The following is a 26,328-nucleotide window of genomic DNA, read 5'->3' as shown; positions in this document are numbered from 1 at the left end:
GACCTTGGAAACTGAGGAAAGATTTGTTATCAGTCAAGGAGCAAGACAACCATATACCAGGGGAAAAATAATTCTGAGCTAGCAAGCAAAGCAAAGATAGTCACCAGAGTGAAGTACCATGAGGTTGGAGGAGTTAGGGGAGTAGGAAGAGAAGAAGCCAGAGAGAGCTAAGACCTTTTAGGCCATTGGAAGGACCTGGGAATTCACTCTGTCAAATATAAAGCCATTGCATGTTTTATGATTTTAAGCTGAGAGGTGATATATGTTTTAAAATAATTTTCTGGCTGTAGGTTTGGGAGTATTCTGTAGGGGTTCAGGGTGGAAGTGGGACATCATTTAGAATGCTATGGAAATAAGCCAGGTAGGGAACAATGGTGACCAGAACAGATGGTCATAGTGGAATAGGGGAATTGTGGCTTGATTCAGAATATGTTACAAATGTTTGGTAAGTTTTATCATCAAAGTTTTTTGTGAGATATGACAGCAGAGAAAATAACCTTAGCAATAGATAGGGTGATGAATAATGTTAATCTGGAGGAAATTATACTTTCCAGATTTACCTGGAGTATTCTGTACTTGGAAGTTCCCTAGGAGGTTTATTTTGGAAAGAAAGGCAAAGACTGGGGACTGAATTTAGGAGAGGAAAAAAAGTTCTCATTGAGAAAATGTAAAAAAAAAGATGTCAGTTTTTCTGAAAATAAACAGAGTGCTGAGAGAGAATGAGAGGCCAGGGGTTTGGAGTTGGTGAGATCATGGAAGACTGTGTTTCACGATGTAACCATTTCCTTAATGGTCCAACTTTTTAGGAAAGGTCCTAAATTCATGATATTCTTGAAATACACACACACACACATATACACACACACCCACACACACACACACACATATATATATGGAAATAGTCCTTATTGAATGAATGAGATGGGAAATTAGGCAGATAGACAGAAACAGGAATTTAGTCATGGAAGTGTTCTCATAAGACCATAAAACTGGAGGCAAAGGGCAGGCTGTTTAGATATTGACAGGTCAACATTGCAGCCAACCTCTGTAATAAGCCTAATAACTTTTCAATCTAAAACCTTTGATTTGGAGTTCTGTCCTAGGTAACAGGGACCAACCAACTTGAGATGGAAAAGGAATATGTCAAGTTAGGAGTAAGATAAAATTTGTTTACCATTGTAATTTAAAACAAAATCAAACAGCAAAATACCCTGAGACAATTGGAGTTTACACAATCAAATCTGTCTTACCTATTAAGCCACCAGAAGTAGAACACCTGACATCAGACCAGTGACAACGACCATATTTCAAAAAGCCAACGGTGTCAGTAATTGTTTGACATAACAATGGTGTCAAATAATTATTTAATAAAATTCCATGGAGATTAAAAATGGATTTGATAGAATTGTTTTCCCTAAGACTCATACTCTAAGATAATGGATAATTATGCTAAAACAAAAGTTTCCTTTAAAATGAATAACACCAGCGTATGATATCAAGATTTCTAATAATTACAATAATAGCTAACAATTTGCAGATGATAAACACTTTTCTGTACTATAACTATATAATTTGTAGTTTTTATTATTTGAAATAAATTGAACAAGTCATTCAACAGTTATTAAAGATGACATACATAAGCAGACCCATATACTTGGCACAATGGGTCTGACTGACCACCTGAGCCAGCTCCTCCCTGAGGTAGGATATAATATGTGTCCACCTTGGGCACCATGCTATCCTTATATGACACTGCTTCTTTTCCATTCCAAATCTGACTTTTACATTCATAGTAAATGGACTTTGTATTAAAATGAGCATAAGAAGAGAGGACCTCGATGTGGAATTCGTAATATGATATTCCCCAATTGTCTCACCTTCCCATCAAAAAGGGTTTATAGAGATATACTATTAATAAATGAATAGTTTGCCAGACTGAAGTGGAGACATAGATTGGGCAGCGGTAAGCTGAAATTTTCATCATAGAGCTGGCAGCTTTGGAATGGAAATCTGTTAGCAGTGATATTTTACTTATTCACTCCATTTAAGGTCAAATGATAGGATGGAGATAGAGCCAAACACTCAAATGTATATGCACACACAATTATGTATTCATATATATACATATATACACACACACACACACATATATATATGTAAATCCTGATGTTTGCTTTCAACCTTCAGCCTCAAGAGATCAGCTGCAGCACCAGAATAAGACAATGCTACCATGAGAACATTGGATGACTCATGGTTCTCTCCAGGACATTAGAATAGGCCAATAAACAAAGCAAAAAACAATTCTCTCCAGGACATTAGAATAGGCCAATAAACAACCCAAGTGATGGAAAAAGTTAGGGGAAAGGCAGAGCCTTTGGCATTAAGTATATTTGGATGCTGCTATGGTCTGAATGTTTGTATCTCCTCAAATCTGTGTGTTAAAAGCCTGCCCACAAGGTAATGGTATTAGGATGTGGGGCCTTTGGGAGGTGATTAAGTCATAAGAATGGACCCCTCATGAATGGGATTGTGCCCTTAATAAAGATACCCCAGAAACTTTTTGCCACTTCTGCCATGTGAGAGCACAGTAAGGAGACAGCTGTTTATGAACCAGGAAGCAGACCATCACAAGACACTGTATCTGTCAGCAACTTGATCTTGAACTTCCCAGCCTCCAGAACTATGAAAATAACTTTCTCCTGTTTGTAAACCTTCTGTGGTATTTTGTTATAGTAGCCAAAGGTACTAAAGCAGATGCAGACACTAGCTCTACCACTCACTAGCTAAATAAATTTGAACAGATAAACCCTTCTGAACTATATATTGAATATCACAATACCTACTTTATTGGGTTTTCCAGATAAATATGCTAATATAAAATAATTCATATAGAGAGTTTGGTACATAGTATTGCTTCTGAATATTATTACTGGAGATGAGAGAATATAATAGGAGCTTGTGGAGTCTACTGGTTTGAGGTATGATCTTCAGAGTTATGTAGACTTGGGTTTGAACCTCAGTTCTGCGACTTTATGGCTGCATGAACTTAGTCAAATTACTTACCTGGGTTAAGCTTCAGTTTTTCACTCATAAGATACAGATGATATTATCTCATAGTACTATTATACGAATGAGATACTTATAAATAAATTAAATCTTCCTGGGCATACAGTAAAGCTCTATAGGTGGTAATTATTATAACATTCCTTTCTTTTTCTACTAGTGACCAGGATACCACAGTACAGGCTATTAGTAAAAGAATATCTATTTGAAGGATATGTTGGAAAGTTAAAATTATTGGTAATAGGTGTATATGAATAATATCCTTTTATTATATTCACCTATTATATAATATAAAATGTATAAATAGTATATAAAATATAATAAAAAGATATATTATATCTCAAGCTCTTTTTAAAATGTTATTTACAACAACATGAATGAACCCAGAGGACATTGTGTTAAGTGAAATAAGCCAGATACAAAAAGATTATACTTACATGTGGAATCTCAAAAAGTAGAACTCACAGAAGCAGAAAGTAGAATGATGATCACTAGAAACTGGAACAAGTGAGAAGGACAAATGGGAGAAACTAGTCAAAGCATCTAAAATGTCAATTAGACAAAAGAAATAAGTTCAAGAGGTACAACGTGGTACCTATAGTAATAACAATATGTGGTACAGTATTCTTGAAAATTGCTAAGAGTAAGTACATTTTTAAGTATTTTCACAAAAAATTATGTCAGATAATACCTATGTTAATTTGCTTGGTTTATTCATTCCACAATGTAGACATACTTGAAAACATCATGTCATTACCGTAAATATCTACAATTTTATTTTTCAATTAAATAAAATTCAAAAAGATAAAAGAGATTTATATAAAAGAAGTATATTAAAAAAGAGATATTGAAGTAAGTCGAATAAGAGGTACTAGTCAATCCTTCTGAAATTTCGAGTTGTTCAAAAATGTAACGAGTTCCACTGGCCATAATGAGTTTCCTGTCACTGGAAGCATTGGACCATGGGCTGATGACTACCCTGCAGGGGCATCAGCAGGGGATTTGAGCATAGGATGAGTGTTTGATTTAGATGACCTTTGAGGTTATATTTACTCCCAAGATTCTGATTCAGCAGTTCTGTAATCAGAGTGGCAAAACTGCCAGAGAAGCTAATGGAATCCAGCCCCATTCAGTAAAAGCAAAGTATTGGATCAAAGGATGTAAAATTTCCATTGTAACATTTTGGTTCAGACAGCACTGATTTTGGAAAGCAGGATAGATCCAGGTTTTGTGGTGCCTACAGGTTATGCAGTTTGTGGGTGGGGGGGGAGGTTCTTTAAAAATTAAAAAAATTACAAATGCAAATATAACTATAAACATTAATATTTAGATCGAGAAAAGCTGACAAATGCCACAAACTTTACAAAATTCAAAAATATCATTTTCATGAACTGCCTAACACACCTCTAAAAAACATATGTTGACTGTGGAACTTTAGGTGACCTCATTATAAAATGGAAGTTTTATGATTTTTTTATAGAAGGAAGAGAAAGATATTTCAGTCTTTTAGCATAGTTGGTTGATATTAGTTTTTATTCCTGATTGCTTAAATACACTGTTTTCAGTTTCAAAACTCACTGGTAATGTCATATCAATATTTAGGATTATTATCAACTTAAGGAAAAGTGCTCTCTAGTTTTATATATGAGCTGTAAGATTTTAGATCATTTCAAGTTTTTTATGCACTAATTATAAATACCCTTTGAGCTGATGATACTCACCAGATTGTCTTCAGTTTCCTGAAGTTGGGATGCTTGAAGAGTTGGGACAAAAGATATAGAAAGGTTCCTAGAAGGCATCCCTACAATGGGACAGCTAGCAATAACTCAGCAGTCATAGCAGTGACAAAAACCACAGTTATATCCGACTAAATCACTAAAAGATAGCCCCAACTAGCCAAATCCAAAAATGTCTATGGCTAATACAATACCATCTGGCATTATCGCCTAATGTGTGGAAAGTCAGAGCAGTCTTAACCCATTGATATCTAAATATTTTCCTTTTGCAAATTTTACCAAACATATTCCTCTGTAAACAGGACTGTTGCGCAGTCCCCTCCTAAGACTGTGGAAGGGATCTATGTTAGTGAAGCCCTGGAGCTCTTAGCTTCCTGGTAAATTGATGTCTGTCAAAGGATGATTTTTAAAGACAAACTGGTCACTAGAATGCTAAAACCATGCAGCATGAAAAATGTCTGAGGGAACTGGGGATTTTTAGCCTGGAGCACAGAAAACCTAGAGGGACATGATTACCGCCTTCAACTATTTGAAGAACTGTCATGTAGACATTTGTCCAGCCAGTCATTCTGAGTAGCTCTCAAGAACAAAACAAAGAACAATGGGAAGAAGTTGCAAGGAAGATTTCAACTAACTATAATAAGATGGAACTTTCTATACAATTGAAGTTCAAGAAATGGAGTGGCTTTCCATATGTAATAATGGGCTCCCTGTCACTTGAAATGTTCTACAGAGGCCAAATGTCAAGAAGAGAGCTATAGATAAGATTTCAACAATGAATAGAAGTTCAGGATAAAAAACTTCCAATTTATAATTCAGTAGCTTTTTCATGTACCCAAGAGGGTATTTAATCAGGGGGAAAATCCTTCAATGTATCTGTGGTCAGAGTAACTTACTAAGCAAATATCAAATGAAGTATTATGAAATTTTTCATGTATATTAAATCATACCTCTGGAAAATATGCCATAGAATTATCTAATAATATTGAGGTCTATCCTCTAAAATCAGCTGTATGCTTAGTATCACCAGACAATCTTACTCATAACTTTTATTAGTTTGTGAATAATAATTTTTCTGTTGCTTCTATGTGACAAATTGGTTATACTTGTTAGGTACTAGTAACTTATTAGTGAAACAAGTAATGATCTCTTCCTCCATCTGTCTTACAGTCAAATTATATTTCTATGTATGCAAAGTTTATATGTTCTGGAAAGCATATATAGTCTATATAATTCTGTTAAGCAGTATTATAAAAACCATGAGCTCTCAAGTCCGAGTTCAAATCCCAGCTATTTCCATTTGAAAGCTACTTAGACTTTTTTCATTTCAGTTTCCTTGTGTATAAAATTATACATACCCCTACATGATTATACCTACCCCTACAATATTAATATTGCCATCAACACAAGTTAGATAATGCCTATAAAATGTTTGGCACATATGAATGCTCTGTAAACATTAGTTGTTATTTTTAAATGTGTTATTCACAAATTTTCTCAGTGTTGTATACTGTAAAAAGAAAAAAAAAAGACTTAAAAGTAACAAGCTGTAACATTGAAGGGGCCAAAAGAGACACTTACATAGCCTAAAGCTATCTACGCTTCCCTGAAAATACAGTGTATTTGGAATAATTTATCTAAATAAAAACGTGGGTAAAATAATATAATCCTTAGTAATAAATGAAATAAAACCATTGTCAATTGAAAGCACATTTCAAGAGAAAGAAAACACTTTGAATGACTTTGTGTAATAGTTAATTCAGTGGTTACAAAAGATAGTAGTACTGTGATCTCTCTAGTGAAAATGCCTAATGAAGACTTGAATGCTCCTGAAGGACTTGAAATGCTTCCTGGTGAGCATCACTGAGACCAGATTTTTCAGAAATTTTTATTGGTTACTACTATCTAAAGGACTCATATTTTTGAGATTTGTGTCTGTTGTTTCAACAATTACATGGTTACCACCTTAAACAGGTTAAATTTTTTCATTTTTTAAATTATACTTTAAGTTCCAGGGTGTACATGTGCAGAACATGCAGATTTGTTACATAGGTATACATGTGCCATGATGATTTGCTGCATCCATCACCCTGTCATCTACATTAGATATTTCTCCTAATTGTGGAAGACAGTGAGGTGATTCTTCAAGGATCTAGAACCAGAAATACCATTTGACCCAGTAATCCCATTACTGGGTATATACCCAAAGAATTATAATTCATTCTGTTATAAAGACACATGTACACGTGTGTTTATAGCAGCACTGTTCACAAGAGCAAAAACTTGGGACCAACCCAAATGCCCATCATTGATAGACTGGATAAGGAAAATGTGGCACATACGCACAGTGGAATACTATGCAGCCATAAAAAGGATGAGTTCCTGTCCTTTGCAGGGACATGAATAAATTTTTTTAATCAAATAATTAAAACTATAGGCTTCTGAATGCAGAGGCTACCATGATTGTGCAATTGGATTGCAGTTGCATCTGAGGTACCAAAAATGTCAACCATTTTTATTATGTTTTGTTTATAGGTTCCCACAGGCAACATGACACAGAATGATATCCCTACTACACACAAAAATAGCATATTATTATTAAAAAGAGAAACCACATTTTTCATTAGGCCAGGGTTCCACTATCTTAGCATTGCATCTCTGACAGCAAACACAGGATGCTTCTTTATATTTTGTGGTATGTTAGCATGTATGTATTAAGATTCTTAAGCTTTATGGGGAGGCACAAATAGTAATTGTCTTCCCTCTTCTGGCCCTTTGAGCCAGTTTAACCCACACAAACATACTCAAGGAGCAACTGAAGCCCCTAGACCTCCCTTCATTATCCCAGTTTCTGATTCTGCATCTGCTCAGCCCTAACCCTTAACACTCTGGCTGTACTTATATATTTTAGCAAATTGTCTTTTATGTTTCAGTTATTGCAGCCTGCTTTCCCTAATGGATTCTGTTTGTATTGGTCAAACTTCTGATTGCATTACAGAAACCCAACTCAGACTTGGTTAATAAAACTTTTATTAATTCATGTAACTGAAAGTGCAGGTTTCAGACACAGCTTAGATCAGGGGGTCAGACTATGTCTATGGCCTCTCTTCCTCACTGGACTCTGTTTTCCTATGGGTTGACATTTATTTTCAGCCCCATTAGTGATAACAGTTCCTGCTTTTTGCTGTGTTAAGACTTGGAATTTAGCCTCATTTTCCATACTGGCTTACATGCTCACCCTAAGATTAAGGATGAGGTGGGATCACCACATTCAGAGACCTAGACTAAGTTTTCAAGAAGGATAGTTCACTACAGGAAAATCAGCTAGCATATATTGAAGGAATAGGACAATGATTCTCAAGTTTTTTCCTGCATTAGAATCACACTTGTTAAAACATAGATTTAACAAGTGTTAAATCTGGGCCCTATCCACAGAGTTTCTCATTTAGTAGATTTGGAATGGGTCCTAATAATTTGCATTTTTAATAAGTTCCTGACTGATTTCTGCTGTTGCTGGCCCAAGGACTAAAAGTAGCTAGCCGCTGGAATAGGAAATAAAAAACTAGTTTTAAGAAACGTCAGATGTCCACTAGATTTATTCACCATATTCCTATGGCACATGGCCTGCTCTGCTGCCTCAGTTAAGAGCCTATGTCTTTGCATTTAATCCCGCAGAACTTTTCAATCTCACACATAGGCCATTTGGCCAGTGTCCCAGCCAAACTGTTGAGCTTGTAAAAACCTGTGGAATCACTTATCAAAATTATGGTCATATCTCCCAATATTTCATTTTACAGATCTTTATTAGGCCCCTGTCACTTATAGTACTCTTTACTAAATATTGCAGGGCTTTGTTAAACTGTGGACTTTATACTGTCCTCCTTGTTACCTCTTGTATCAGAACCACAGAGGCCATTAATTAAAACACTGATTACAGGGATTCCTTTCAGTCTCTCTAGTGCTATTTTCTGTTGCAGGATATTTGCATGTGCGGTAATCTGCTTCTTTTAGCCCTGTTCCTTCCACGGCAAACACTTCATTCTGCCTATTTTGGTTTGACACCCCTTTAGAGAGGCCAACCATTTAAGTCGAATCCTCCTAGCTACCCTCCGTCACTGTACTCTGTTTTTTCCCTTTACAGCATTTATCATTTAAGATGTTCACTTATTTGCTTGTATTCCCATATGTTAAGCGTTATTTATCAATGTGTCCCTAGAGTAGCAGTTGAATAAAGTTATGTACCTAATCAAATTTTAAACAACATTGATTAATATACTAAGCTGAAGGTAGATCTCAGCATGAATATGAAATAGTCTCAATAATTTATTCATTGTTTTTGCTTTCTAATATTTATTGGCCAACTGTTGCATTCCAAGAACACTTCTAGGTTCTGAGAATATACCAGTTTTTACAGAATGCCTGTTCTCATTTAGCTTATATTCTAAGCATGGATGAAGGGGAAAGATAGGCAATAATAGAGTCAATTTAAAGGTCAAAAGTGCTACAGAAACAAAACAAGAAAGGAAGATTAGTGGTGTGTGTTGAGTGAGGAATTTTAGGTAAAATGACCATGGAAGCCTCACTGAGGAAAGATTGGGTATCAGTCAAGGAGCAAGACAACCTTATCCCAGGAGAAAAAGCTGAGCTAGCAAATGAAGCAAAGATAATCACCAGAAGGGAGCACCATGAGGTGGGAGTGTCTCAAGGAGCAGTCAGGGGAGTAGAAAGAGAAGAAGCCAGAGAGAGCTAAGATCTTTTAGTCTATTGGAAGGACCTGGGCTTTACTCTGTCAAATATAAAACTATTGTAATTTTTATGGACATTTGAGACCTATTCATCAAAAATGTTTGTGGCTATGGTCTGAGAATCTAGAATTTTAACCAAAAGTGTATTACAATTTTTTTAATCCATTAAAATTTGAAAATTTAGAAGGTTTATGGTTTTTACTCTCACCGGATTTCTAAACACCACTGATAACACATTTCTCAACCTTGATTGCAAAATAGATTCACTTGGGGAAGAAAAAGCAATATCTGGATTCTACCCCAAAACCAATTAATTATGAATCTCTGGAGATGGGGCTTAGAAATCTGTAATAAACTAATTTACCTAAGAATTGAATTTTCCACATGAGAAATAATTAGATTCCATTTGGGGTAGTTAAAGAGAAATCAGAGTTTTATATTAATAAACACTGTAGTTTGAAGGAAAGTTTCAAAAGGCCTGGAATCTCTGGAATTTCAGAGTTACAAGTTTTATGCTATTTAAAAAACCATTACTATTTTATGTAGCAGATCTTAAATGATATGACAAGTTTCAACAGGTGAGTTCTTTTTTATGAAAAAAGTTAATTTTTCATATTTAAAGATAAATAGTAAATTTTAGGTAATTTTGTCAAATTTGTCTGTTACATGTTTATAACTTACTTTAAAATACTTCAGTGTATACAGTGGGATGTTTGTGCGATATTTAGAGTGAGCTTAATATGAAATGGTTTTAGAATTAGAATTAGGAAGCTCATACTCTAGAGGTACCTACAAGTGCTTTTGTTTTCAGAATCATGATTGACAATCAAGGCTCCGGTAATTGCCAGACTGTCAGAAACGGGTTTTTATTAGATATCATAGTGACTAGCATAAAACTAGCATAAAATATTAAAACAAAGAATTCAAGATATAGGGCTTAAAATATTTTTCAGAGATTTTTCTCAAACTTCTACATAGACAAGGTGTTAAGAATCCTAAGACTCCTGTACTTTTTTAAATCTTAAATTGGAAGGCCTAGGTTACAGCTCTCAATTGTCTTGTACTACACAATGAACACTGAAGGCCTTAGTTTGCCTGAGGCTAGCTATAAGAATAAGAGATCTGTATCTAGATTCTTAGAGTTTCCTTCAAGTCAATTTTTCATGGAAGTTATTAAATGAAACACCTAAAAAATCAAGAACTGAGCGTTCTTGACATTTCAAAACAGATTATATTTAAGCTCATTTATTAATAAAGTTCAGTTGATGAAGGTCTGCACACATGGAAGATTTTAGTTTGAAACAAAGCAGAGGAGATCAGTTAAACCTCATTCAAAACTTCTTTTGGGACAAAGCTACCACACAGAGCCTAAGAATTATGTATGACCAAATTGGCTTAGTTCACAATCCTGCCTCTGATCGCCTCAGCTCAGCCAGTCCTCCCATGCGCCTTACTAAAAGTAACACGGGACACTTTAATGTGGGTAACAGTCTTGGTATTAACTCTGAACCACCTTGCCTTTGACCAGCTCCCCTGCATCTCCCTGGTATGCTGACTCAGGCTCTGCATGCACCACTCTTCTTTGCTCCTTGGAGAGATCTTTTCTCAAGTTTTCCTGTTGACTTCTGTACCATGACTGGTCTCTATGTTCCTTTCTTTTGGCACACCTTCTGGTTTGCAGAGGAATAAGAAACTTTTTGACTGAGTCATTTTCTTGGTCCTGATAGCATTAGCATATTACTTCAGCTAACTGTTCAACTGGTGAAAATGTGTTAGCATTATACAGGTTAAGTGTCCTTTATCTGAAATGCTTTGGACCAGAATGCTTCAGATTTCAGTGTTTTTGGATTTTGGAATATTTGCATATTCAGAATGAGCTATCTTGGGGAGACCCAAGTGTAAACATGAAGTGCACTTATGTTTCACATATATCTTATACACATAACCTGAAAATAATACAATTTTTAAATAATTTTGTGCATGAAATTAGTTTGTATGAAAGTAGTAGTCGTTTCTGAGTAACACCTCAGAAAGCAAAAGTGTTCACTATCTCAGCCACCCATGGGTTCAGTCTGCGATTGTTTGGCAACACCATCATTTGTGACTGAAAATATATGCTACTGCTAAGCAACTCTCTCCTTATAGTTATTCACACATAAGTATTTAACAGGAGAAGGGATGACATACCACTGATATAAAGAAAAGATAATGTGTTCAGGGTAACTAAGCAGCACAGTAGCATCACCAGAACACCTGGATCAGCTGTTAAACCTCCGCAACAACACACAACTGCAGGCTTTCAGTCTTCAGCTATGATGCTGTATTTTATTAAAAGGTTATGTACGCTGTGTTTTTTTATAGGTAAGAAAAAACACCAGAGGCAGTTGTGAGACCAGGAAGCAGGTTCTCTAAGATAAGGAGGAATTCTTCTGGGTGACCTTTTAAAATGTTTTTTTCCAGTCATCTGCCTTATTAACAATGGGTAGCCTCATTAACGTTTTGTCTCAGAATTCTCTCCTGAATCTTACAAATGGCTATGATTTCTTGTTCTGTTAAGAATGCACACTGCTCTAGTCCTTCAATAAGCCAATCACATATATTTGGCATGTCATCTATAGTCACTTTTTCTGCAGTGTTAACAATGGTATCTTCATCGTCACTATTACCACAATCACCTTGATTCAAAACTATCTCCGCTATTTCTCTATGAGAGATAGTTGCGTGAGCAGCTGAAGCCTCGTTATTGATGTCAAAAACTTCAATAACCAACTCTTCCAGATTACTGATGGACTCTGAAAGTATATTTTTTCTATATATAAGGAGGTCAGACATTATCTTTTTCTCACTTGACATGAAGAATTCTTTAGAATTACTACTTTTCTTCATCATCACTAAACATAGTGGCAGACCAGAGATTGTTCCAGGCAAGCACAAGAGTGCCTTTTGTCACTGTGTTCCAAGCATTGGCAACATCATATAGGACATCCTTTATGATAAATTTCATTTGAAAACCTTCCTTGCCCACACTTCTGTTCACTGCTGCTAGCTAGCATGCTGTTCAAGAAAGCATTTTTTATATTTACTCTTCAGTAATCTAAGGGTACCCTAGGATTTATAAAGTCACATTTGGGGAAAATTTTATAGCATAAACATTATTTTTGATGAGAATTTCAGCTGGAAGATGAGCAGAACAGTTATCAAGAAATAAAAAATATTGCACTGGTCATTCCATCCAACTTCTCTGCAGTGAGCACAAACTGCTCACAAATGTTTGTGAAACCAGTCAGAAAAGATGTCGCTGGGAATCCATTTCTTTTTGTTAGCATAATAATGGACTGGTAAGAAATTCACACCTTGCAAACAGTTAAGTCACAAGCTTTTGCCTATCACAGCAAGTTTACACTTAGGCATGCCTGCTGCATTAGCACATCCCAGCCTGGTTATTCCATCTTTGGCATCCTTAATTTTTGAAGGGGCTGTTTCATCAGCTGTAGTGAGTGTCTTTCTGGGGCACCAATGCCAAAACAGCATTATCAGCAGTATAGATGTTTTATCAGCAGTATAGACTTTCTGACATCAGATTTTCATATGCAATTACCTTGGCAAACCAGCTAATGAATTTCTCGGCTGCTTTGTCATCAGCAGATGCTTTATCACCACAAATATTTAAAAATTTAAGGCCCTGTCTTTTCTTAAATTTTTGCAACCAGCCTGCTTACCATTCACAGTTCCCTTCATTTTTCAGTTCCTCATGATCTTTGCTTGTTTTATGATCAGCATATCATTAGTGACACATGTTCACTTAGGCTGACAGATGCACTCTTTCAGTACATGGTCAAGATCTTCATTTTTAGCTTTGCAGTGTTTTTCTGTTTTTCAGAAACTTCTATTCATCACTTTCAGTGTAGAACTTCAGTTTGTCCTTCCAGTTCTTCAGTTCACATATGGTGGTCATTCTAATACTGTGCTCTCCTGTAATACATTTCACACTTACGCTGCAGTCCAGTTTCCCCAACAGCTTAACTTTCTGTACTATAGATGAACATAAATGCTTCCTTTTCTTATCACTGTTACCCATAGAGGTATCTGCAGGCCTCTTTGTCATTTTCAACAACATCTTTACACCGTGGCACAGAATAAGCAAAAAGCATCATGAGTAATGCACATATGTCTTGGCCCTATGTGGGGCATCAGGAACCTGCTGTTGGCACATCCGGCCTACACACATGCCATCTCATTACTGTTTGAGTATATGCTTGCATGGGAGAATCTCAGTGTGCTCAGGAACGATATATAGTAACTGAAAAGGGTTAGCAGAGTCTTTTCCCCCTTATGGACACTGAATAAGCTGTATATTGTGCTCCTGCATTTTGACCGCAACCCATCATAAGAGGTCAGGTATGGAATTTTCCACTTGTAGCATCATGTCAACACTCAAAAAGTTTTGGGTTTTTGAACATTTAAGATTTCAGATTTTCAGATTAGGAATGCTTAACTTTTATAGACAATGTACTGTTAAATCCATTTTACTGACTGTGGGCTTATATCTGTTGTTCATGTTTTTTTAAGAAGTTATGGTAAGACTGTATTCATCATTTTATTTCTGAAACTGGAAGTTCAGATACAAGGCAGCTCAGTTCAGTATGGGACATTGGACAAATTTATGGGCTTGAATCAGACCGATAGCTCTGCAATCCCCACTCCCTCCCAAACATCTCTACTTGTTCTAGAGAAGCAGGCAAAATAGCTTATGTTGACTTTTCCAGATCTAAATATGCATATTTAAAAAGTTAAATGACCAGAAGTGTACCCATTGCCTCAGATACACACATATCCTTGACATATCTGAATAGGTCTTAAATATTTGATTCAATTGTAAGAATACATACAAGTACCTCTTTTTTCCCTCTTTAAAGAGATAGGAAATAAGAATACATGTAAGATCAAGAGTGCCAAGAGCATGTACACACACAACCCACTAGTGTCTTCTCTTCCAATATATATGGCTCAAGTACTTCCACAAAAACAAGGAACCATAAAGATTACAACATTGTGTCATGAAACCCTGTTCAGGAGTTGAGGATAAAGTCATTTTAGTGCAGAATAGAGGGTATATTTGAAAGTGATTTACAAATGAGTCAATGGCAAAGGCAGAAGAATAACTGTTGAAAATTTCTATGCACATATAAATGCCATTCCACTAGGTGTTTTTGTTCACACATGGGACATCAAAACAAATGACAGTATCCCGGAGGGCCTGCAAACACAAAGTTAAAATGAATTCAGATAACTGCTTGCCCCTCTGTAAGCAGTTTATTAGAGCATTGAACATTCCTGGATTATCTGTGCTACATGACAGACTAAACCAATGAATAAAAAAAAATAGGAAAGGTCATTATGAATAGATAAGTGAAATCGGAAAAGAAAAAATTAATTTGTGAAGTGAAACCCCAAATTTATGAGTTTGTATCTTGCTTCAGTTTTCTATATTCCTCAATTGTAACCAGTTTAATGTCAAATAAAATTTAAAAGCTTAGGTTGGGGAATTAACATGTAAAGAATTAAATTGGCATTAACAGACCCCTAACCTTCCAAATTTAAACTTAAATAAAGGTATCTCTTCTTATCACTTTTTAATCATTTTTTAGTATGCATGATTCATGTGCAATAGACTTATTAATAATTTCTCCAAAAAATAAGACCCTAGATATACTCATGATGTTTGCAAACACAGTTAAGATGAAATATTTAATTGTATTAAATACTTTCAATTCATTTTTCTTTATTTTTAAGGGACTTTCTGACTCTATTCTAACTAGTTTTCCTAACTTTATACAAGCATTCAGAGTTTACTGGAGTACACAAGCATGAAATTAATCCTCTGTAGTAGTTAATTCACTAATGCCAAGAAACTTTGTTACTTGATTCCTAAATAACACTGCTAGCACTTCAGTTCCTAATTTTCTTTTCATGAAATGATAGCTGCTTGTGGTCAGGAGTTTGTAATTATTTGAACCCAGTAATTTCAATTTTGTAAGTCAATAAATGAACTTGCTTGTCTTTTTTTTCTTAATACTGGAGGGGAACAATTATATAGTTGCTTAAGCAGAAAATAATAATATTTATTTTTAGTTTCAATTAACTCTTTTGAATATTTTTATTTTTTTTTAACCTAACTGCTCTCTGATTTAAGCCCAATTGTAGGTACACAAGGCTTGCAGTATTTGTGTGTATTATGAATAAAATGGTTATTTGGAGGATTTGAATGCAGCTTTTTTTTTCTTTTTGCTTGTTTGAAGGGAGCAAGGAGGGATCTTGTCAGATATTTACTCACATGATTCTAGTCATGCGAGTGACTCAAATCTGTTGCTAAGACTGAAATTATCTGAGTAAACATTTTTGAATCTACTATGGAAAAATCACATTTTTGGAAGATAATCTTCTTCATGATGTCTGATACCCCCTAAGTAAATGTCACTTTGTAATGAGACTGACTTTCTTTGGTCTCCTGACTGGCCCTAAAGAATTGACAGTCAGAAATCCTTACATACAAACTTGCTGGTACAATTTGATTATAACAGCAATTTTAATTTTGATTTAAATGCTACACTAGAAAGCTAAGAGTATTACATACTTTTGGTGTGGTCTGTTAAAAAGGATTAATGAGTTATCAGTACCTAGGCTGCCTACTATTGAATATCAGACCACTTGCAACAAAAATTAAGATTATACCTTGCACAATCCCATAAGCAGAGGGCTAGATACCCACAGGGTACTGGAAATATTTTACCACCACCCCCCAAGTTTCAAACTTGAACTGGCTAGAACTTCCAATACTATATTGAATAGGAGTGGCAAAAGAGGGCATCCTTGTCCAGTGCCAGATTTCAAAGGGAATGCTTCCAGGATTTGCCCATTCGGTATGATATTGGCTGTCGTTTTGTCATAAATAGCATTTGTTTTGAGATACGTTCCATCAATACCTAGTTTATTGAGAGTTTTAGCATAAAGTGCTGTTAAATTTTGTTGAAGACCTTCTCTGCATCTATTGAGATAATCATGTGGGTTTTGTCTTTGGTTCTGTTTATGTGGTGAATTACATTTATAGACTTGCATATGTTGAACCAGCCTTGCATCCCAAAGTTGAAGCCTACTTGATCTTGATGGATAAGGGTTTTGATGTGCTGTTGCAATCAGTTTGCCAGTATTTTATTGAAGATTTTTGCATCTGTGTTCATCATGGATATTGGCCTGAAGTTTTCTTTCTTATTGAGTCTCTGCCAGATTTTGGTATCAGGTTGATGTTGGTCTCTTAAAATGATTTGGGAAGTATTCCCTCTTTTTGGATTGTTTGGAATAGTTTCAGAAAGAATGGTACCAGCTCCTCTTTGTGTGTCTGGTAGAATTCAGCTGTGAATCCATCTGGACCTGGGCTTTTATTTGGTTGGTAGGCTATAAACTATGGCCTCAACCTCAGCCCTTGTTATTGGTCTATTCAAGGTTTCAACTTCTTCCTGGTTTAGGTTGGGAGGATGCAGATGTCCAGGAATTTATCCGTTACTTCAGGTTTACTAGTTTATGTGCATAGAGCTGTTTGTAGTAATCTCTGATAGTGATTTGTATTTCTGTGGGATCTGTGGTGATATCCCCTTTATTGTTTTTTTAATTGCATCTATTTGATTATTCTCTCTTTTATTTTTATTAATCTGGCTAGTGGTCTATGTATTTTGTTGATCTTTCCAAAAAACTGGCTCCTGAATTTATTGATTTTTTTGAAGGGTTTTTTTTGTGTCTCTGTCTCCTTTAGTTCTGCTGTGATCTTAGTTATTTCTTGTCTTCTGCTACTTCCGGAGTTTTTTTGATCTTGCTCCTCTAGCTCTTTCAATTTTGACAATAGGATGTCGATTTTAGATCTTTCCTTGCTTCACATGTGGGCATTTATTGCTATATATTTTTCTCAAGACACTGCTTTAAATGTGTCCCAGAGATTCTGGTATGTTGTGTCTTTGTTATCATTGGTTTTGAAGAACATCTTTATTTCTGCCTTCATTTCATTGTTTATCCAGTCAAGATTCAAGAGCCAGTTCTTCAGTTTCCATGAAGTTGTGCAGTTCTGAGTTAGTTTCTTAATTCTAAGTTTTAACTTGATTGTGCTGTGGTCTGAGATACTGTGTCTTATGATTTCTGTTATTTTGCATTTGCTGAGGAGTGATTTACTTCCAATTATGTGGTCAGTTTTAGAGTAGGTGTCATGTGGTGTTGAGAAGAATGTATATTCCATGGATTTGGAGTGGAGAGTTCTGTAAATGTCTATTAAGTTTGCTTGGTCCAGGTCTGAGTTCAAGTCCTGGATATCCTTGTTAATTTTCTGTCTCATTGATCTGTCTGATCTTGACAGTAGAGTGTTAAAGTCTCCCACTATCATTGTGTGGGAGTCTAAGTCTCTTTGTGAGTCATTAAGAACTTGCTTTATATATCTTGGTGCTCTTATATTGGGTGTGTATACTTAGGATTGTTAGCTCTTCTTGTTGCATTGATCCTTTTACCATTATCTAATGTCCCTCTTTATCTCTTTTGATCTTTGTTGGTTTATAGTCTATTTTATCAGAGACTAGGATTGCAACACCTGCATTTTTTTGCTCTCTATTTGCTTGGTAAATCTTCCTCCATCCCTTTATTTTGAGCCTATGTGTAACCTTGCATGTGAGATGGGTTTCCTGGGTATAGCACACCGATGGGTTTTGACTTTTTATCCAATTTGCCAGTCTTTGTCTTTTGATTAGGGCATTTAGCCCATTTACATTTAGGGTTAATATAAATTGTTATGTGTGAATATGATCCTGCCATTTTGATGCAAGCTGGTTGTTTCATCTGTTAGTTGATACAATTTCTTAATTGTGTCAATGCTCTTTAGCATTTGGTATGTTTTGGAGTGGCTGGTACTGGTTGTTCCTTTCCAGGTTCAGTGCTTCTTTCAGGAAGTCTTGTAAAGCAGGCCTGGTGGTGATGAAATCTCTGAGTAATTGGTTGTTCATAAAGAATTTTATTTCTCCTTCATTTATGAAACTTAGTTTGGCTTGATATGAAATTCTGGGTTGAAAGTTCTTTTCTTTAAGGATGTTGAATATTGGTCCTCACTCTCTTCTGGCTTGTAGGGTTTCTGCTGAGAGATCTGCTGTGAGTCTGATGGGCTTCCCTTTGTGGGTAACCCGCCCTTTCTCTCTGGCTGTCCTTAGCATTTTCTCCTTCATTTCGACCATTGTGAATCTGATGATTATGTGCCTTGGGGTTGCTCTTCTTTAGGAATATCTTTGTGGTGTTGTCTGTATTTCCTGGACTTGAATATTGGCCTACCTTGCTAGGTTAGGGAAGTTTTCCTGGATGGTATCCTGAAGAGTGTTTTCCAGCTTGGATTCATTCTATCTGTCACATTCAGGTACACCTATCAAATATAGATTAGGTCTTTTCACATAATCCCATATTTCTTGGAGGCATTGTTCGTTGCTTTTTACTCTTTTTTCTCTAATCTTGCTTTCTCATTTTATTTCATTGAGTTGATCTTTCTTCTGCTTGGTCATTATAGCTATTGAAACTTGTGTCTGCTTCACGAAGTTTTGTGTTGCATTTTTCAGCTCCATCAATTATTTATATTCCTCTCTAAGCTGTTTATTCTTGTTAGCATTTCGTCAAATCTTTTATCAAGGTTCTTAGTTTCTTTGCATTGGATTAGAACTTGCTCTTTTAGCTCAGAGAAGGTTCTTATTACCAATCTTCTGAAGCCTGTTTCTGTCAATGCATCAGACTCATTCTCCATCCAGCCTTGTTCCCCTGCTGGTGAGGAGTTGTGATCCCTTGGAGGAGGAGAAGCATTCTGGTTTTGGATGTTTTCATTCTTCTTGTGCTGGTTTCTTCACATCTTTGTGGAATTATTTACCTTTGGTCTTTGTAGTTGGTGACTTTCAGATGGGGTCTCTGAGTGGATCTCCTTTTTACTGATGATGAAGTTATTTCTTTCCCTCTCTCAGTTTGCCTTCTAACAGTCAGGCCTGTCTGCTGTAGGACTTCTGGAGGTCCACTCCAGACCCTGCTTGCCTAGGGATCACCTGTTGTGGCTGAAGAACAGTAAGGGTTGGTGCCAGTTTCTTCTACTGCTATCTTTGTCCCAGAAGGATACCTGCCAGATGTCAGTGTGAGCTCTCCTTTATAAGGTGACTCTTTGGATATATGGGGGTTGGGGAGCTGCGTGAGGAGACAGCCTGTCCTTTATAGAAGATCAGGTGCTGAGCTGTGAGCTCTATTGTTCCATTCAGAGCTGCTGGGCAGGTATGTTTAAGTCTGCTGCAGTGGAACTCATAATCACCTTTTTTTTCCCCAGGTGCTCTGTCCCAGGGAGATAAGGCTTTATTTATACGTTTCTGTCAAGCAGCTGCCTTTTTTCAGGGATGCCCTGCCCAGTGAGGAGGTAGCCTAGTCACAGTCTGCCAGCAGAGGCATTGCTGAACTGCCGTGGGCTCTGCCCAGCTGCTGTATGAACTTCCCTGCAGTTTTGATTATAGGCATATGGTTAGAATTGCCTTGATAATGGCAGTCTGCCTCTGTAAAGGCAGACTCTCTCTCTGTAATGGTGGACTGCCTCAGTAATGACGAGCTGCCTTGGTAATGGTAGACTGCCTCAGTAATGGTGGACTACCTTGTTAGTGGTGGACTGCCTCAGTAATGGCAGATACTGTTCCCCAACAGAGCTGGACCTTTGTGGGTTCAGCTGTGCTTTCTATGAAACTCTCAATCCAGAGTGTGAGTTTTTGTGCAGAGACCCCCTGCGCCTGCTGAAACAGCCATGCTGGAGACTCATGGCACTTTTTCGCCTGGGAATCTCCTGGCCTGGCTCCCTGTTTCGGTCCCCTTTTTGTCAGTTGAATGGGTGACTCTATCTCCCAGGCATTCCCATCGCCTGTTGAAAAGGCACCCAGATTTGTGTGAGTTTTTGTGCAGAGACTCGCTGTGCCAGCTGAAACAGCTGCTCTGGAGATTTGTGATGCTTTTCTGCCTGGGAATCTCCTGGCCTGGCTCCCTGTTTCAGTCCCCATTTTATCAGTTGAATGGGTGACTCTGTCTCCCAGGTGTTCCATCTCAAGTTGAAATGGCACCCAGATTTGTGTGAGTTTTTGTGAAGATACCCGCCACACCAGCTGAAACAGCTGTGCTGGAGACTCGTGGCACTTTTCTGCCCAGGAATCTCCTGGTCTGTGAGCAATAAAAGTTCACTTGGAAATGCAGTGACCACTCACCCTCTGTGTTTTCTCTGGGAGCTGCAAACTAGAGCTGTTCCTGTTTGGCCATCTTGGATCCCTCCCAAAACACTTTAATATTAATAAAAAGGCACACCAGCTTAGATATCAAAAGTTAGATGCTTTTGGTTGTTGAAATGTAACTCTGGGGAAAATATGCACTTATTAGTTCTTTCTTTGAAGAGTCATCCAAAAACCAAAGATTCAAATGTCTATGAAACTTGATCACTTTATTAGAGATTATCAGTTCTTATTTCCCTTATATTGTGACCTCGATGAACACCTCCTGGGACTTCCTTACCCCACACAAGCACAATAGACAATCCAATGTGTCTGCCCATACTGATGGCTTTCTTTCATCTCACATTGGGAAGAAAATTAAATCTGCTTTCTATCTAGTGTTTAAGTTTTAAATCAGACATCTTGGTCACAAAGCTCAGAAGTATGTTCTGTAAAGAAGAGCATCTTGCTATGCAGAGATGTTAAAAAGTTCTGAGATGTGGAATTACTTTAATGGAAAATAGGCTTATAATGAGGTCTCCAATATATTTTAGTAACTGAGGCCCCTCTTGGGTGTGATTCAATTTAGCACTGGCTTCTATTGAATATTATGCATTATCAAAAGTTATACAGTGAGGTCCCACTAAAATGCATGTGTCCTAATGCTAACATGACCCTCTGTAATACAAAATATTGGCTAATTATTTCTAACTAAATATTATTTTTAAAATTAAGACTAATTCAAAAGGGAAAAAATGAAAAACCCAAAAATAAACAGAAGACTACAAGTAGTGGAATGCACATAATGCAAATACAGACTGTTAAAAGATTCATTAAATCTTGGGTACTTCTCCCAAGTATTTTTATTTAACACTTTCACTCATATATACTAATTTGGAATAAATTAGATCAAGATGAAACCCTTTCTGAGTTCAATAAGAATACAGAAAATTCTGTTATATTAATAAATTTTTACTTAAATTATCTTTTCTAGTATTATAACATTTAGGAATTCAATAAAAATGCTCTCAGGAAGGATTTTATGAAGACAGTGTATAGACCCATCTATCATTTGCTTTGTGTGGACATCTAAGTAATAAAGGTATAAGGATTAGAATCTGTTTTTAATAACAGTCATATTTTTAACTAAGGGAAAGATCCAAAGAGTGGACAAGTTCATTTAGATCTTTGGAAAAGTAGTATTAAAAATGATTCATGTACCTTAATTATGCCAAAGGAGAGAAAAATTTACTCCTTCTTCATAAATGACACTTAGAATTTAATTTTAGGTGTTCTGCTTGGTGGGTAATTGAAAATAAAGTTTGACAAAACTTATGGCTTTAAAGTTGATCTCATCTTCTTGTGACCTATATCTTAAAATAAGAGTGAAGGATGAAAGTTACTCTGCTCTTTAAGCACTGAAGGAATAAATGATGCAATTTCTAAGCAATAAGAAATACGAAGATTGAATCTACTCAGTAAATAGATTGGCTATGTTGTCAGTTATGGCTTCTGACTGATAAAAGTGATATTTATATTATCACAAACTCTAGAAATGAATGGATGATTTTATTTTAAATAGTCCTGGAAAAATCTTTCACAATGTTTCAATGTCACTAACATAAACAAGATTTTTTTCTTCAGAACACTAGCATCCTAAGTATATAAGATACTCTACTCAAATTTTAGGCTACCAAATATTATCATGCAGCATGAAGCAATATCTTTAATGTTTACAGCATGAGTAAATATTTTCCCAAGATGATATGGTATTCCAGCCCCAACACCTCTTCCAGCTATTTGTCTTCCAGAAGTTCAGTTCACCAGACGAATAGCTGGAAGAGCAACATGAGTTACCAAAGGTGGTAACTGTATTCTCCATGCATTCTGTGATTCTCTTTTGGATGAAGCACATAAGAGTAAAGAGTCTTGAAATAAAACTTGTAAACTTAAATGCTGATGTATATATCTGCTTTTCAGAATCCTTTAAGATGCAAATCAGATACTTTAATTCTCTTCTTCCCATTCTAGTAGCTCACTATGGCCATAGAAATTTTTAAAGCAATTCAGACATTAACTATTGAGCCAGAATCAAACTGGGGTTAAGGGAGGTTTTGTTAGTGTTATGGAGAGAAACAAAGTCATTAATTTAAATATCCAAGAATATTGAAAGCAGGGGTGAAAAAAGGTACCAAATTACCAATTTCATTTTAATTCAGACTTTTCTGTAGGCCTTTGGTAGAGTATCAACTCTTTAAGGGAATTGTGGCAGTTTCCTTTTTTTGTGTGTATGGAACAGAGGCGATGGCGAAACACCTCTTTTGATGCAAAGAGAAAACGAAGATCAGATAATAGCAGTGGAACAGCACCGATAGGCTCTAATGGTCCCAAGTCACATAGAGTCAGGTGTCTTCTGGTTACAACTTACTGTAGTACCCTAGAGCCCATTTTTTTGATAAACATAACAAAATATGCCATATGAGAACTACCTCAGTCTGACTGCTACTTAGGATGTAGAAAGGTAAAACCATCCCCAAGGAAACTCATGTCCATATTCATCTAAACATTTCTACCTAATCTAATGTCTCTTTAAAGTTGAGTCGCTATATTTTTTTTCTTTAGGATAGAAAATATTAAATTTGTGTGGGAAACAAAAGAGAAAACTACTAACAGTTAACAAACTACAAACCAGGATAACTAGCGTAGTATTTTAAGTATTATCTTGATGTTCTGTCTCAAGGTTTCTGAGCAAGAGTAACTATTACCAAAGACTCCTTCACTGAACTCTTCATGATGCCAATTGAGGAACTTTCGTATATTTTAGACAAATTGTCTACTATGCAGATATGAACAAATATTGCAGCCCCCCAAACCAGGGTCTACAGTCTGCAGACATATATCAGATGGTTTTAAAAGCCATTTCGGTATTCTCCCAGCAAAAGTTAGGTATAAATACAAGATGTTTTCTTTTAAGTAAAATCTTGAAAATAAATTTTATTCTAGAATCCTAGCCATAGCATCAGCTTGACCAGCATTTGCTAAGTACCTATTGTATGTTAAGCATTGGTATAATCACTGAGAGAGAGCCCACCGTATTTTAAAAATGAATGTATCTACTCATTGAACACCTGCCTACTCTCTCCAGAGCTAGGCATTCTGCAATATGCTTCAAGCATGGTGGCACCTCTAACAGCCTTGCATGATGGAAGCCAAAAACAGATACAGGGACCACAGTTTCTCTAGGCAAAGGGGTCAGAGAGGACTCTTGTGATTGTAAAACCCATAGCTGTCTATGCCCTCTATTCTGTTATCTTTCTGGGAAAAGTGGAGAAAATTGGGAAAAAAAAAGGAAGAGATAGGAATTTGTGTTAGCTCTCCTTCACTCCAGATATTTTGTGCATCTTGTGCATAGTGCAGAGGAGGGCAGATGCAAGAAACAGTGATTGGGTTGAAAGAAAAAGAGGGAAGGAGAGTACTGGGATTGAAGCGTCCAGTAGTCAGATGATATTTAACTGAAGTGAATTTAAAATGTCAAGAGTCTTGCAAACATGTCTGAAATATTTATCCATGAGTTTGTGCTCATTATAAAATCTAGGCTAGACCTGAGTGAATTTAAAATGTCGAGAGTCTTGCAAACATGTCTGAAATATTTGTCTATGAGTTTGTGCTCATTATAAAATCTAGGCTAGACCTGAATTGGTGACTTACTGGAGCTTCTTCCATTGGGCTGTTTTCTAGAGGTAGATATTTCGCTGTAAATGCTCTGCTAGTTCTTCAAAGTTCTAGGCTGGCATGTACGTTGTTAGTTCATTGGAATCTTTTTTGAAGTGATATATTCACCAAGTGTATTCAAGAGGACAGTAAAACAATAGCAACAACAGCAACAACAAAAAAAAAACAGGCTTCTCTTCAGGGTATTTATTACACTTTTTAGAAAGCTTTCTTATTTCTTTCTTTACTCGAGGTTCTCAAACCTAAAAAATTATAATGTGTGTTGTAGATATAATCATCAAGAAATTTGCAGTGGCTGGGCGCGGTGGCTCACGCCTATAATCCCAGCACTTTGGGAAGCCGAGGCGGGTGGATCACGAGGTCAAGAGATCAAGACAATCCTGGTCAACATGGTGAAACCCTGTCTCTACTAAAAATACAAAAAATAAAATTAGCTGGGCATGGTGGTGCATGCCTATAGTCCCAGCTACTCGGGAAGCTGAGGCAGAAGAATTGCTTGAACCCAGGTGGCGGACGTTACAGTGAGCCGAGATCGCACCACTGCGCTCCAGCCTGGGTTACAAGAGCGAAACTCCGTCTCAAAAAGAAAAAAAAAAGAAAAGAAAATTTGAAGTGATTGTACCAAAAGCTGGAATAATACTACACATATTCAGAGGATTGCTCTTATTGAGAATAAATTCAGAATGTTCTAAAGAGCTCATCCCATGTTTTGCTCAACAATGTCTCAGATATTTCTCATTCTTAAATAACTCAACTATTTGCACAGTTGGTATTTATTGAGGAAAAAATGATTCAGCATTTTGTTTGCTTCTTACTATTTCCTTGGGAAGACAAGACACAAACAATTTGGAAAATTATGAAAAATAGTGTAGCTACCAAGGACTTTTTCAGAAGTAGAAAAATAGGTCAGAATAGTCTGTAAGAATTGGAAAGGGCTTCGAAAAGCACGGAGAGTTAGAGTTGGCCCCAAAAGTTAAGTAGAATGTGAATATGCTAGAAATTGGGAACCAAAAGTGAATCAATAGGAAAAGTAGCATGAACTTTGACTATACAAATAAACACACCTTGAATCACACAAGGACATGAAGAATTGGCCTGAGCGGAGAGTCCAAACAGGTTGGATGAATAGAGTGGTGCCAGGCTGCAGGACTTGAGGCTTGGGATAATTCTAGAATTTAGAACTGACATTGTAAGAGATAGGAAGGATTGTTGGTCCTTGAGCTATAAATTAGCAGCCTATAGTTATTAGCCTTATTGTGCTTTCATCCTCTTTCTGAGCCCCGAATAGTGACCACTCAAGTTTGAGTTGGAGAAAATTGGTTTTACCTTGTAGATGGAAGAGATATGCAGTGAAGTACAACACAAAAGGGAGGCAAACACAATTAAAAGATACAGGGTTTGCGAGTTAAACAGGCATTGGCTCCTGTTTCGCCTTTAATATTTTCTAGTTGTGTCTCAGAAAAAAAGTTAAATTTTCCTATATCTCAATTCTCTTTGAAATAGAAATGGAAAACTTAGATTTTGGTGAGAATTTTAAAAATTATGCTGGATACCCAATTGTTTACAAGATGATAAAGAGAAGAAAAACAAAAATTATTTAAAAATAAGGTATCCAATGTAATCCTTGGAACCAAACACACAATACATGGTAACTATTATAAAGACTGATCTCTTTTTCAATCATCTCTCTCTTGCTTATGACTGGAGGTCTTCAGGATCTAACAGGATGACAGTATCCTTGTGTAGACTGATATACTACTATTT

General features: G+C 36.4%; 1 long non-coding RNA gene across 1 annotated transcript in view; it reads right to left on the bottom strand.

Annotated features, from left to right (window-relative positions):
* The window catches only part of LOC144581582 (uncharacterized), an 88,386-nt gene extending 62,675 nt beyond the window's left edge, over positions 1-25,711 (bottom strand). The window contains exon 1 of the long non-coding RNA XR_013532591.1: positions 25,629-25,711. This is a non-coding gene — a long non-coding RNA (uncharacterized LOC144581582). The remainder of the gene's footprint in view (positions 1-25,628) is intronic.
* Positions 25,712-26,328: the final 617 nt, after the last annotated feature.

The sequence above is a fragment of the Callithrix jacchus genome, chromosome 2 (genome assembly GCF_049354715.1).
Source record: "Callithrix jacchus isolate 240 chromosome 2, calJac240_pri, whole genome shotgun sequence".
NCBI classification, from domain to species: domain Eukaryota; kingdom Metazoa; phylum Chordata; class Mammalia; order Primates; family Cebidae; genus Callithrix; species Callithrix jacchus.
The sequence above is the reverse complement of the archived record's forward strand: the minus strand, read 5'-3'. Positions and strand labels throughout refer to the sequence as shown.